The sequence below is a fragment of the Mustela erminea genome, chromosome 19 (genome assembly GCF_009829155.1).
Source record: "Mustela erminea isolate mMusErm1 chromosome 19, mMusErm1.Pri, whole genome shotgun sequence".
Lineage (NCBI taxonomy): Eukaryota > Metazoa > Chordata > Mammalia > Carnivora > Mustelidae > Mustela > Mustela erminea.
The window spans coordinates 20,881,901-20,897,174 of NC_045632.1; the positions used below are offsets into that span (position 1 = coordinate 20,881,901).

Genomic DNA, 15,274 nt, shown 5'->3' on the forward strand with positions numbered 1-15,274 from the left:
CAGCCCATAAGAAGACTTGACAGTAACTGATGACTTGCTGGCTGTTAGACCCGAGTATAAGAGTTAAAAACATGGAGGGATGCAATCACAGGGGGCCCGCCATACTTTTTTGAATTTAACTCCTGGAGTTCTATCAGGCTCTTAGTGAATGTTGGAGAAAAATCCTTCTATGTCTTGGCAGGTGGAGAGTTAAAAGAACCACTTCAAAATATGCCATATCATTCTGTCCTTAACATGGTCCAACTCTAGGACAAATGCTTTAACCAGGTCCTCACCTGCTGGAGTTTACCGAAGCACCAGTGGCCTGAGGGAAGGCAAATACCCAACTGCAGCTCACTCCAGCTATCTTGTCCCACAAAGATGGGGACTGAGAAGCACATGTGAAGTTCTGTCCGGAGGCACAGACTCACTACACAACTGACACCCAATCACAGGACTATAGAATGCATCCCCTTGCCCCACATAGTACCCACTACTAAAGGCCTATTTACAGCACTGCTGTTTACCTAGCTCATCACGCCTGGCTATCAAGAAAAAAATGACAAAATTTAATACTAAGAGATAAAAACCGAAGCTTAAAGAGACACAGCAAGCATCAGAACAAGACTGACATATGGTGGGACATTGGAATGATTTGTGACTTACACAACTGGTGATTTACACAACTATGATTAATATGCTGAGAGTGCTAGTAAGCACAATACACAGTGTGCAATAACAGATGGGTAGTGAAAGCAGAGAGATAAAAAGTCTAACAAAGAACCAAAAACACGCACAAAAACCTGGAGATAAAAAATATGTCGCAATAATGAAGAATGCCTTTAAGGGGCTTATTAGTAGACGGGACATGACTGAGGAAAGAATTTCTGAGCTTAACGATATCTTAGTAGAAATCTCCAAAATTGGAAAGCAAAGAGAAAAGACACTGGAAAAAACAAACAAAAATATACAACCAAAAAAGGTGTAACATGCATGTAACAGGAATAGAGAGAAGAAAAGAAAGAAATAGAGGAAATATTTTTAAACAATAATAACTGAGAATTTCCCCAAATTAATGTCAGACACCAAACTGCAAGTCTAAGAAGCTCAGAGAATACCAAGCAGAATAAACGGCAGAAGAACTACATGTAGGCATATTATTTTTTAACTATAAAAAATAAAAGAAAAAAAATCACAGAAGAAGCCAGAGGGAAAAAATACTTTAACTATAAAAGAGTGAAGGTAAGAATTTTATCTGACTTCTCAGAAATCAGACAAACAAGAGAATGGAGTGAAATACTTCAAGTATTGAGGGAAAAAACAACCAACCTAGAATTCTGTAGCCAGCAAAATTTTTCTTCAAAAGTAAATCAAGGCTATCTTAGACAGACAAAAAAACTGAAGCACTTTGCTGCCAGCAGACCAGCAAGAAATTGTCTTACAAGAAATGTTAACATTTACAAGTATTTCTCCAGAAAGAAGGCAAATGATATAGGCCAGAAATGTGGATGTACATAAGGAAAGAAAGAGAATATTTAACAAACCCTCATTTTTCTTATTCTTAATTGATCTAATAACAATTTGCTCAAAATAATATCAATAATGTACCTGATTATATATGCTTATGTATGTGTGTACACACACACACACACACACACACACACACACACCCCATTATGTATAAATGAAATTAATGACAGAAATGATACAAGGATGGGAGAGAAGAATTAGATTATTATTATGATTTTTAAAGATTTTATTTATTTATTTGACAGAGAGAGAGAGACAGTGAGAGAAGGAACACAAGCAGGGGGAGTGGATCCCAGGACCCTGGGATCATGACCTGTGCTGAAGGCAGATGCTTAACGACTGAGTCACCCAGGTGCCCAGAATTAGGATTATTTTATTATAAGGTACTTGTATTCCCCATGAAGTTGGTGTGATGTTATCTGAATGTGGATCTGGATTAGTTGTAAATGTATATTGCAATGTCTAGGGAAACCACTACTAAAAAGTAAAAAAAGAAGTGTAACTGATAAGCTAAAAAAGAAAAGAAAATGAAATCATATCACATCTTCAATCAAAAACACAAATGGCAGCGAAAGAGCAAAAGAAAAAACAGGAACAAAGAACAAAGGCAACAAACAGAAAATAGTAACAAATACGGTAAATATAAATTCAGTGATAGCAATAATAATTTTGAACAGCAGTGGTCTAACAATACCAATTAAAAGACAGAGGTAGTTGGGAGTGGATTAAAGACAAGAATCAACCACATGTTGTCCATAAAAAACCCATTTTAACTACAAATACACACAGAGATGAAAAGTAGCTGGATGGAGATACATACACCACACTAATACTAATTAAAAGAAAGCAAGAGTCCTCTATTCATTTTAGACAAGGCTGACTTCAGAGTAAAGGAAAGTGATCATGACTTGAGGAAAAAGAGGGGTACTACATAATGATAAAGGGGTCAATTCTCCAAGACAGATGGTCATTAATATGGTGTACCAAACAAAAGATGAAACTATATGAGGCAAAAACTGATAGAACTGCAAGGAGGAACAGATGAACCCACTATTATAGTGGAAGACTTAAGCAGCACCTATCACAGATCGGCAGACATCACTGAATTCAGTACCACCACTAATCAGCTGGGTATAACTGACATCTATAGACTACTTCACCCAACAGCGGCAGAATACAAATTCTCAAACTCACATGGAATATTCACCCAGACAGACCACACCTTTGGCCATAACACCCCTGAACAAATTTAACAGAAGAGAAACCATGCTGTCAAACCACAATGGAATTAAGGTAAAATAACAAAAATAGTGGAAAATCTCAAAATATTTGGATATTAAACAACACACTTAGAGTGAACAAAATGGTATAGTATTTTGAAATAATGAAAAAGCAACTATCAAAATGTGTGGAATCCAGCAAAAGCAATGCTTGGAGGGAAATTGACAGCACTGAATGCACAGATCAGAAAAAAAAAAATCTAAAACAATCATTTAAGTTTTCACTTTAGGAAACTAGGGGAAAAAATTAAGAGCATACTAAACCCAAACAGGTAGGGAAAAAAAAGACAGGAAAAAGATCTAGAATAGCCAACAAATACTGAAGGAGAACCAAGCTGAAGAAGGGACACTGTACAACCATGGAATCAGTTAAGAGATCAGTGGTCACTAGGAGTTTGGAATGTGTGTGTGTGTGTGTGTTGTGGGGGCGTTGATGAGTAGGGGGAGCACAGGGGATTTTTAGGGCTATGAAACTACTCTGTGTGATACTGTTATTACTGTAATGGTAGATACATGTCATTATACATTTGTTCAAACACACAGAATGTCCACCAAGAGTGAACCCGAAAGTAAACTATGGACTTTAGATGATAATGATTTGTCACTGCAGGTTCATCAGCTGTAAGGAATATACGCCTCTGGCGGATAATACTGATAATGAAAGAGGCTATAAATGTGTGGAACAGGGAGTATATGGGAAGTCTTTGTACTTCTGCTCGATATTACAATGAACCTAAACTGCTCTAAAAAATAAAGACTCAGTCTTTAAAAAGACTGACAGCCCTATATTAAGAATTTTAGGCACTTAAAGCTTTTTTTTTTTTTTTTTTAAAGATTTTATTTATCCATTTGACAGAGAGAGATCACAAGTAGGCAAAGAGGCAGGCAGAGAGAGAGGGGAGGAAGCAGGCTCCCTACTGAGCAGAGAGCCCGATGCAGGACTCGATCCCAGGACCCTGAGATCATGACCTGAGCAGAAGGCAGTGGCTTAACCCACCGAGCCACCCAGGCGCCCAAAGCTTTTTTTTTTTTTTTTTAAAGAGGATTTCATTTATTTATTTGACAGAGATCACAAGTAGGCAGAGAGAGAGAGAGAGAGAGAGAGGAGGAAGCAGGCTCTCCACTGAGCAGAGAGCCTGACTCGGGACTCGATCCCAGAACCCTGAGATCATGACCCGAGCTGAAGGCAGAGTCTTAACCACTGAGCCACCCAGGCGCCCCATAGGCACTTCAAGCTTTTGATACAAAAAGTCACTTGAGAACATTGCCTGTAAACTCTAATATTTGTACCAGTAAGTGTTCATTCTTTTAGAAGATACTTAGAGTAGAAATTAGGGAAAGAAATGAAGTATCGATGTTCTTTTCAAAGGACTACTGGGTCCTATGTCTAAAGTCAACAGAAAATAGCTAGTTTCTTTGTATTCAAATTAGCTTGGGCCTTAAAGTTTCAGAGTTTTTAAAAAAGTTGTTCAAAGTCTTTCTACAAAGTTAGAATCACACTGATACGGAAACCTGGCAAGTACAATTGAAAAAAAAAAAAACAACTACATCCAAATCTCAGTTACGGATATCAACACAGATTATTCTGAATAGAATGCTAGCAAAGAGATTCCCACAGTGCATTGAAAGAATAATATATCATGACGAAGGGAGGCTTATTCCAAGAATACAGAGAACTCAGTATTAGGAAATTTATAATTATCATTCACCATTTGAAAGGATCAAAAGAGAAGTCACATTTTCCTTGTTGTTGCTGAGATTTAATCTAAAGAAATTCAACAACCATTTAAACAAAATTTTTTACTACAGAAATCTTTTTTTTTCCCCCCAAGAAAGAGTATGCTTGTGTGTGTTGGGGGCCAAGGGAGGAGGACAGAGAGAATCCCAAGCAGGCTCCATACCCTGCGCAGGGCCTGATACAGAGCGTGCGACCCTGAAATCATGACCTAAGCCTAAATCGAGAATTGGACGCTTAACCAACTGAGCCACCCAGAAGCCCCCTCAATATCTTTTAATATGAATAAGTCCTTAAAACCTTTAAGAGTGGAAGAGAGAGAGAGAGAGAGTGCATGTGCAAGAGCAGTGATGGAATGACTAAGCCCTAATCCTAGGAGCATCAACCTTAGGCTGGTAGCGATTTTCTGAAGGGACACAAACAATGGTACATATTCACAGAAAGATCCAAACATGACAAAAGTGGAAAAATGTTGGTTAACTGGCACTTATTAAAATAATTTTCAACTGATTAGAGGAGAAGGATACTATAGGAGAACCCCAACTTTGAAGTTTGGTATAGGCAGTTTACACTTATTTCTACCTGCTTTTTAAAGAACAGGTTTCCTTTAGCTAAAGCACTATTTCCCCACTTTCCATTCCCTCTGCATTCTTCCTCTACAATTCCATGGAGGAAACCAAATTCTCCTAGTTTACAAAAAAGAGAGTGAACTACTATTACACTATCATCTTGTTTTATTCACTTTGCTTACCATACACTTATTTTTCTGAAATTCTGTTGTTTACTTATTGTCTATCTTCTTTCATGAAGGTATTGTTAACATAAAAAAAAAAATAAAGCTGCCAGTTATTTATCAGGGAAAAAACTGGGTTTATTCAGGAATAACAGAGAATTGCAATCTGGGGCAAACGAACTTCGGCAAAACCAAGTCTTCTGAACAAAGAATAGGGATGCCCTTTCACAGAGGAAAGCACGAGTTAGGAAGACTGTCATAAATAAAAAATCCACTGGGGTAAAGTGGGAACTAGAAGCATAGTGGGTTTTCAGTGGCGGAGCTGTGACGATCTGTCACTGCCTGTGCTAGCTGGGTGGTGGTGAGGAGGTGAACCTTTCTTTCTCCTGCTGGGAGAGTAAAGTAGTATCCACCTGCAAGGTCCTTGTCTTCCTGTGGGGTCTGCAACTGACAATGAGTGGTAGGGCCCGAGAGCTCCCCCTGCTGAACCTGTAACTCCATTCTAGAGAAGTTTCCCTTTACTTACCTTCACAGTATAAATGCCATGAGATAGAAAACACACAGGTGACCCTATACCAACCTGACCAAAATACATGCAGTACCGCAACAAAATATGTTTTGAAACAGAGGGCTATCTATGTCTAACAGATCATTTCTAACCATGTTACCAGCAGACCATCAACATCCCTATTTTCCAATTACTCCATATACTTGGCAGAAAAAACAAACAAACCCAAAAAGCAAAGCAAAAAACCCTACTGACACAGCAAGAGCAGCAGCACACTTACATGACATCACTTAGCACAATTTTGTTTTGCTTTTTTAGTGGACCTACCTGATGCTCTGATGACAATCTCCTTTGGTACCTCAGTTATTCCAATATATCAAGGCAAAGTGTACGTGCAATATTCGGAAACAATAAGCACCCTAACAGATCAATTGCTGGTGCAGCCTCTGAATAAGGCTGGACCAAAGCTTTGGAATACCAGAAAGAACCCTATTATTCCGTAGGCCAATAAAGTCACATCCACATTTGTATGAAAAATGAGATTTCTTCCCAGTGCAAGAAAGCTACACTGAAACCTGTGATATCGTGATTTCCAGTAAGAAATATATATTTGGGGTACGCCTAGGGGTGGCAGTCGGTTAAGTGTCTGCCTTTGGCTCAGGTCGTGATCCCAAGGTCCTGGGACTGAGTCCCACATCGGGCTCCTTGCTCAGCAGGGGACCTGCTTCTCCCTCTGCCTGCTGTTCTCTCTGCTTGTGCTCCTCTCTTCATCTCTCTCTCTGACAAATAAACGAATAAGCAATCTTGGAAAAGGGGGAAAAAAAAAAGATATATTTAGTCTTTGTCCCCATTCCTAGCAGAGTTCCAAAACTTTGGGAAGTCAAGTAGGAGAGGAATCCGATGTCTTTTGTTATGTTAATGATGTAATCTTCAGACCCCCTCAAGGTAACCTAAGGATGGGGGCTGGTTGTCAGAGGAGCCAAGAATGGGACTGGAAGGTGGAAGGTTGGAACGTTCAGTCTCCCCTTCCCGGAGGAGAGGGGCTGGACTAAGTAATGAAGCCTCCATAAAACCCAAAAGGATGTTCTGAGAGCTTCTGAGTTGGTGACCACATGAAAGTGCTGGGAGAGTGGTACCCAGAGAGGAAATGGAAGCTCTGCCCCTCTGGGGCCTTGCCCTGTGAACTTCCTCATCTGCCTTTTATATCCTTCAAAAGAAACTGGTAAACGTAAGTAAACTGGTTTCCTGAGTTTTGTGAGCTGGTCTAGCAAACCTCTGATTTATGGTCAGTTGGTTAGGAGCACAGGTGGCGAGGAAGTGGGGACAGTCTTGTGGAATGGAGCCCCTCACCAGTGAGACCTGAGGCTATCTCCAGGATTCAATTTGTAAGACCCGTGGCCCAGTCAGTGTCCGCTGAGAACTGAGTTAATTGCTTGATGGTGTAGAAAAACACACATGGCTTCTCATAATTTGGCTAAAAAACTGAAAAAACAAAAACAGAAACAAAAACCAAAAAAAAAACCCCACAAAACCAAACCAAAACAAAACCCAAAGACTGAATTTTTCCATAGGCTTTCTCTTACTATTCATGGGTCAGTTACCAAGAAAATAAGAATGTGGTTCAAACACCCTCTTTCCCTGGCCTTGGACTGTACTCGGACCTTACTCCAGGTCTGATTCAATTAGAAACAGCTGCCTTGAGGGATTAGGTAAAAGAAAGCAGAACTTGGGGACGTTCTACAAGATCTGAAATGACCCGAGTAGGATTTGAATACGCACAAAAAGATGTTGATAAAAATTCTGCAGTAGGGTTTGTCTTACCACATTTGTTTCCTATGTTTTCAAAGGAATAAATAACTAAGGTTCAGAAAAGTGGCCACTTTAAATTTTGTGAAGAACCCAAGAAATCTTTATGCCACTGTGAAAAACAAACTTCTTTGGTACATCCCTTCAATACAAAACATACTGTTTTCCTTCAAATTAAACTATCTGTTCTGTTTCCTTAAAAGAAATTCAAGTTTTTCAAAGACTTGAGCTTTTCCCCAAGCCAAGAAAATTGACTGAAATTCAACATGCCTTCATATTGAGACTGAAGAAGTCTCTAACTAGTGGAAGTGATGGTCTGTGACTTCCAAGGGGAGTTCATAGAAGTAAGTAATAGTGCCTGCCTACTGGTAATCTAAGCATTCACTCTGGGGCACTGGCACAGCTGGGATGTCCTCATGGAGAAATCGTGCATATGTTCCTGCAGAAAGCCCTTGCTGAGGCCCTCGCCAACAGCTAGTAGCAACCACCAGCCTGGGGAGGGAGTCTTCAGATGGGGTCACCTCCAGCCTTCAAGTCTGTGCTAAGGCCCCAGACCTTCTGGAACAGAGACAAGCCATTTCTGTAGTGCCCTTTCTGAATCCCTGAGCATAATAAAACTGCTGCTGTTTTATACCACTAAATTGGGGTGGTTTGGCATGCAGTGGTGGTAGGCATCACTAAGAGTTTTCTGGCATACCTGAGACAGGCAAATTTTAATCCACCCAGTTCCTGTTTGCACATCCAGGAAATTGGGACAGTAATATTTCTAAGTATGGGGCCATTATAAGGCTTAAAAGTGAGCTCACAGGGGCACCTGGGTGGCTCAGTGGGTTAAGCTGCTGCCTTCGGCTCAGGTCACGATCTCGGGGTCCTGGGATTGAGTCCCGCATCGGGCTCTCTGCTCAGCAGGGAGCCTGCTTCCCTCTCTCTCTGGCTGCCTCTCTGTCTACTTGTGATTTCTCTCTGTCAAATTAATAAATGGAATCTTTTTTAAAAAAAAAAAAAGTGAGCTCACAAAAATAAAGTGCTTAGCACACTGCTTGGCCCATGTTAAAAAAAATGTTGACGGTTATTATAATTTCTAATATTTTTATAGTTGTAGAAAGACCAGACTTTATTCAATGACTGACTATAAGGAGAGGCAGCCTTGTCATTCCAAAATGTCATTTCCACTGCTTAAAACATTCCTGGATTTCGGGCGCCTGGGTGACTCAGTCAGTTAAGTGTCTGCCTTTGCCTAAGGTCATGATCCCCACATCAGGCTCTCTCTGCTCAGCAGGGAGCCTACTTCTCCCTCTCCCTGTGCCCCTAATCCAGCTTGTACTCCCTCACTCTCTGTCTCTCAAATAAATAAAAAATAAAAAATATCTTTAAGGGACGCCTGGGTGGCTCAGTTGGTTGGACGACTGCCTTCGGCTCAGGTCATGATCCTGGAGTCCCGGGATCGAGTCCCGCATCGGACTCCCAGCTCCATGGGGAGTCTGCTTCTCTCTCTGACCTTGTCCTCGTTCATGCTCTCTCTCACTGTCTCTCTCTCAAGTAAATAAATAAAATCTTAAAAAAAAAAAAAAAAAAATCTTTAAAAAAAAAAACAACCCAAACTTTCCTGGATTTCATTTAAAAAGTATTTTTCTTTTAGTTTTAGTGTTCATATTAGAAAACTAGGCTCATTAATACAAAAATACAGTATTTTAGATTCAGCTGATGTGCATCCCCGAAAATCAGAATCATTATCCTATGAGCACACATTTTCACTTCTAATTTATGTACCTCACAAGGCTATTTCAAAAACACCAATATCAGTTTCAGAGTATAAAGACCCGTAAGTCCTAACTACAAAGAAAAAGATTAATAAATTTGACTATATTAAAGATAGAAATTTGTCAAAAATGGTGGCTCAGTGGGTTAAGCCGCTGCCTTCGGCTCGGGTCATGATCCCAGAGTCCTGGGATCGGGTCCGGTGTCGGGCTCTCTGCTCGGCGGGGAGCCTGCCCCCCCCCCCACCGCCGCTTGTGATTTCTCTCTCTGTCAAATAAATAAAAAAAAAATCACTGTGAATAGAAAGATAAGCCACAGTTTAGAAGAGGTAAGCGATATGCGTAACAGACAAAGAACCTGTATTCTGAACACAGAACTGCTACAAACCAGTAAGAAAAATGGCAAATAATCCAATAAAGAAACACACAATAGCACACAAATGAAAAGATACTCAACCTCACAAATCATTAGGGGAATGCAAATTAGAACCAGAACAACATACCTCTCCACACCTACCAGAATGATCAAAATTAAAGAGTGACAATACAAAGTGTTGGTGAGAATATGAACTCATACAGTCACTGTACATTTTAGATAATTGCTGAGCATCTACGAAGGCAGATATCTGTGCCTTATTACCCAGATACTCTGTTCCTAGGCATAAACCCAATGAAAATGGCCTTGTTTCATATATACACTGAGAAACACATAAAAGAATGTTCAGGGCACCTGGGCAACTCAGTTGGTTAAGTGTCTGCCTTTGGCTCAGGTCATGTCCTGGGGCTCTAGGGATGAAGCCCTGCATCAGGCTCCTTGCTCAGTGGGAAGTCTGTTTCTTCCTCTCCCTCTGCTCTTGCCCCTGTTCATGCTCAATCTCAAATAAATTAAGAAAATCTTGTATATATAAAATAGAATGCTCAAAAGGCATTATCTGCAATAAAGGGGAAATAGGGCAATAATCCAAACATCTACCATTAGTAGAATAAATGAATGAATGGCTAGTCTTACAACGGAATACCACACAGCAATGAAAAGGAATGCATTAGTACCACATTAAATCATACATAGTGATGATGAGTAAAAAAAGCCAGACATAAAAGAACGTACATTGGGGCGATGGGCTGGTTCAGCTGAAAAAATCTTGAGGAGTTCCAGCCCCATGCTGGGTGTAGAGCTTATTTAAAAAAACTTAAAAAAAAAAAATAGATGTACTACATGATTTCATTTCTGTTAAGTTCAAAGAAGGGCAAAACTAATTTCTGATGTTAAAGGTCAAATGGATGCCTAGGTTGGTCTGTCAGTTACAGCGTCTGACTTTTGCTATTAGCTCACGTCTTGATCTTACAGAGTTGTTGAGTTCAAGCCATGTGCTGGGGTCCACTCAAGTCAAGAGAGTTAGGGGGTAGAGGCTAAGGGAGAAGGGAGGAGAAAGGTAGTCAGTGCCTGGAAGGCCCCAAGAAGAGGGTGCTGCAGAGGAGCTGGCAATGGCTTATTTCTTGGTCTGAATAGTTATAAGAAGAAGTTTAATTTGTGACCCAACCATCAAGCTGTACACTTCAAGTTTATGCAATTTTCAGGATGTGCACTACCTTAAATTAAAAAGTATTAAAAATTTTAAAGAGAGAAAGACCATCAACCAAATGCAATGTTAGGACCTTGTTTAGCTGCTGATTTGAACAAACTTACTTTGAAAGTATATCTGAAACATTTAGGGGAAATATTGGGTATTTCTGGCCTCGGTATTAAAACAGGACTCTTAAAAAATTCAACATTCCTATCTGGGCAGCAATTCTTCTTAAGGAGGAAAAAAGCGTAGTAATTCCACTATATGTTTATTTTCAAAACACAACTTACAGAACCAGAGCCATTTCACAGATGAGAAAAACTATCAGTCAACATTTACTGAGCACCTAATACACTCCAGGCAGTGTACCAAGTACTTTAGTCCAAAGCCCGTTCCTTCTTTGTCATGTTGCCTCTCCTACCTCTTGCCATGCCATGATGTAGTTTCAAAACATAAGGACTAATACAAGTGTGTTTATTTTTTAATTTTAATTTTTAATTTTATGGGGGAGGAAGGGCAGTTGGAGAAGGAATTCCATGCCCAGTGCACAGCCTAATGTGGAGCTCTGTCTCACAACCCTGAGATTGTGACCAAGATTGCGACAGCCACTGTGCTCCATGCCTAGTGAGTGCACAGCCCAATGTGGAGTTCTATCTTACAACCCTGAGATCGTGACCAAGCTGAAATTAAGCATCAGATGCTTAACAGACTGAGTCACGCAGGTGCCCTTCAAGTGTCTTTCCAAGGGAGAATTGGTTCAGTGTTAGACAGTGAGAAGGGAACTTGGTAATTTGAGGAAAATGTGTTGTCATCCCATCTTCCATCTCTAGCCAGTCACAAAAGTAGTATTGGGGGATGTAAACCAGGAGGAATTCTAGAACTGTAATGTTAAAATTAAGAGGATAATCTATTCTTTGAAAATCCTGAATGGAGCCCTTTAACTGTGGGGTCAATGTTATAAACATCAGGTATATGGTTTACATGGAAATTCCTTTAAAAAAATTTTTTTTTAAAGATTTTATTTATTAATTTGACAGATGGAGATCACAAGTAGGCAGAGAGGCAGGCAGAGAGAGAGAGAGGAGGAAGCTGGCTCCCTGCTGAGCAGAGAGCCTGATGTAGGGCTGGATCCCAGGACCCTGGGATCATGACCTGAGCCAAAGGCAGAGGCTTTAACCCACTGAGCCACCCAGGTGCCCCTACATGGAAATTCCTTAATGAAGCACTGAAAAACAAAGTTTGTTCCATTTGGTAATGCAACATTTGGGGTGGGATGATGCCTTTTTCATCTTTCTGTGTCTTCACACAGGAATGGCAAATAGCTCTCTTCCTTCTGTGACAGGGAGAGAGTTTCTGAGATGACCCTCAAAGCAAAGGAGCAGAAGAAGAAAACCAGCTCCTTTGATGTCCCAGGAAATATGGTGGGCGTTTAATACAACTGGCCTCACTCAGTTCTCACAAAGCTTTATGAGCAAGGCAGTATTCTCCTGATTCATATGGGAAAGCAGGCTTACCCTGTAAAAACATCCACAATGTCACCCAGCTGGGCACAGGTGTGTAGCCTAGGCCTGAGACTCAAAAGCATGAGTGCTGCACAAGACACTGGGTTGCCTCTAAGGCAACACAGCACAGGGATCTCAGCTGTGACATTTCTACTTGGGAGTAGCATCTCTCTTGTAAAAGAAATAAGCTATGCCTGTCTATCCAGAAATAGGATTACTCTTTGTTTCTAAAATGAGAGGTCAATAGCATTTCTGGGGAGGGGGTTAGGGGAGGTGATGTTACACAATGAATCAGTAACAGAGGACGAGGATAGAAACTGGGCCCAATGAATATTACTTACTGGGTGCTTAGTTTGTGACAGGATGTTGCATATGGTATTGAATTTAGTCTTCATGCCTGCCCTGTAAAGCAGGTGCCTTAATTATCCTCATTTTAGAAAAGACAGGACCAAGCATAATAGGGTGAAATAGTTTCCCCAACGTAATATGTGCCATTAAGTCAGAGAGCTCAGATTCAATCGCAGGACTATCTGCCCCTGGAACCAGGCTCTTCTTAACTAGTACATGAAGCGGATGGCCCAGATCACACAAATGGGTTCTGTGAAGGACTGGAATGGAAGCATAAAAAGGAAAGGTTTGTGCAAAGAACAGTTACACATACTGCAGAACACCTATTACATAACAGGCACATTAAAACACCAACGCACCTGTTCTGCCCTTGTGCAAAGACCAGAAGTTGCGCAACAAGACACTCTAACTCCATGAAAAATTCATCATTGCTCCTGGTAAGCGTGTTTCTTAACAAAAAGTAGGTATATGGCACGGATTCTGAGAAAAGCAGCCCAAACTCTGACCAGTAAGTGTATAAGGTGGCAAAACTGAATGAAGCATACATGCAACTGGCTAGAAAGACTACAGTGATTACTCGGGTTAAATGAGACTTCAAGAACACGATGCTAACTAGCTTGAATCAAGCAATATTGACAAGGAAGAGGAAGTCCTAGAAGCTTACTGGAATACACTGTGTTAATTCACAATCCCAAGTGGATTTAAAGTATCTACAGAAAGTCAAAAAGAGTCCCAAGATTTGACTGTTTAAAAATAAGACTTTTGATAATCAGAGAAAGACAACTATCATATGATCTCCCTGATATAAGGAAGTGGAGATGCAACATGGGGGGTTAAGGGGAGTAGGAGAAGAATAAATGGAACAAGATGGGATTGGGAGGGAGACAAACCATAAGTGACTCTTAATCTCACAAAACAAACTGAGGGTTGCTGGGAGGAGGAAGGTTGGGAGAAGGGGGTGGGGCTATGGACACTGGGGAGGGTATGCGCTATGGTGAGTGCTGTGAAGTGTGTAAACCTGGCGATTCACAGACCTGTACCCTTGGGGATAAAAATATATTATGTGTTTATAAAAAATAAAATAAAAAAATAAGACTTTTGAGAAAATGTTCATAATTACAGGGAGCGGGACATAAGACCTATGTCTCCTAAGACATAAGCACTCAGGCTAAACCCAGTGACCAAGTATAGTGTGAATAATCCTGGAAAGTAACAAATGGATGCCACTTTCTTGTAAGAGGAGGAGGATTCTCATAGTACATTGCCCACTGGTAGGAAGACCCTAGGACAATCACAACCAACCCTAGGAATCTGTGAGTATCTTAAGAACATAAGAAAACATAAACTCTAGGACACCAAAAACTATCAAAGTTCTTTTTTAAGCTCTAAGACTAATCTACTCAGGTAGATGTGAAGACTCCTCTAGAAAGCCAGAATCTTTTTTTTTTTTTTAAAGATTTTATTTATTCGACAGACAGAGATCACAAGTAGGCAAAAGGAAGGCCGAGAGAGAGGAGGAAGCAGGCTCCCTGCTGAGCAAAGAGCCTGATGCGGGGCTCGATCCCAGGACCCCAGGATCATGACCCGAGCTGAAGGCAGAGGCTTTAACCCACTGAGCCACCCAGGTGCCCCATAGAGCCAGAATCTTTCATAAACTTATCATAACTGTCTATTTGAGAGTTCACTTATTTATTGTTTATCTACAAATTTCACGAAAGAGGTATAATAACCTTTTGATCATGACTATACTCTAATAGCCCAGCACAGCTCCTGGAACGTAGTATTGCTCAATAAATACTTCTCAATGAATCTAATTCTAGATCCAAAGAATGTTGTTTTATTTTTGCCTGGATCACATGAATTTGGCACAGGATATCATTACATTTAAAAATAAAGATACCCAAAATATAAAGGCAAAACTTTCTCCTCTTATCAGATGAACCAGCATCCCGTTTCCATCATGTTCTTCTAAATGCTTCCTAGTAACAATCATAAATGATACACGCTAAGTACCTATTACTGCTCATCTATAATTTCTGGCATGAAGTTGTTGATAATGGTTAATGGCCTTCATTGTATTCTGGGGAAAAATCTTTCTTAGGGATCCTAGTTTTAAAAATGTTTGAAATAAAAACACAATGAGATAAGGCCAAACACCTTCCATAGAGCTATGAGACTTGGCAAATGAATATACTGAGGACTGATTATAAATAAATAAATAAGAATGATTATAAATAAGTTTGCAAATGTTATACTATAGCATCAAATAATGGCATTTTCAGGCACAGTCTGTCAGGTTTTCATTTAGCTACTAATACAGTGGGCAAGTTTCCCACACACTGTGTCATACCTATATAAAAAACTGGGGAGAGAAGTTAAAATGTGAAACAGGTTTTGATAAGCCATTGAAAAAGATCACGCCCATGGCCTAGCACAAGTAGTCACCGTGACGGTCTCAGCTTTGAGTAGGATCCTGATACTCCATTGTGGCTTCAAGTGGAACAGATTGCCTTGGGACAGGGGGACCTTCT

At 40.3% G+C, this 15,274-nt stretch overlaps 1 protein-coding gene across 6 annotated transcripts in view; it reads right to left on the bottom strand.

Annotated features, from left to right (window-relative positions):
* ZNF507 (zinc finger protein 507) overlaps positions 1-15,274 on the bottom strand; it is a 40,637-nt gene that overhangs the window by 9,999 nt on the left and 15,364 nt on the right. The gene's annotated exons all lie outside the window — the stretch shown is intronic.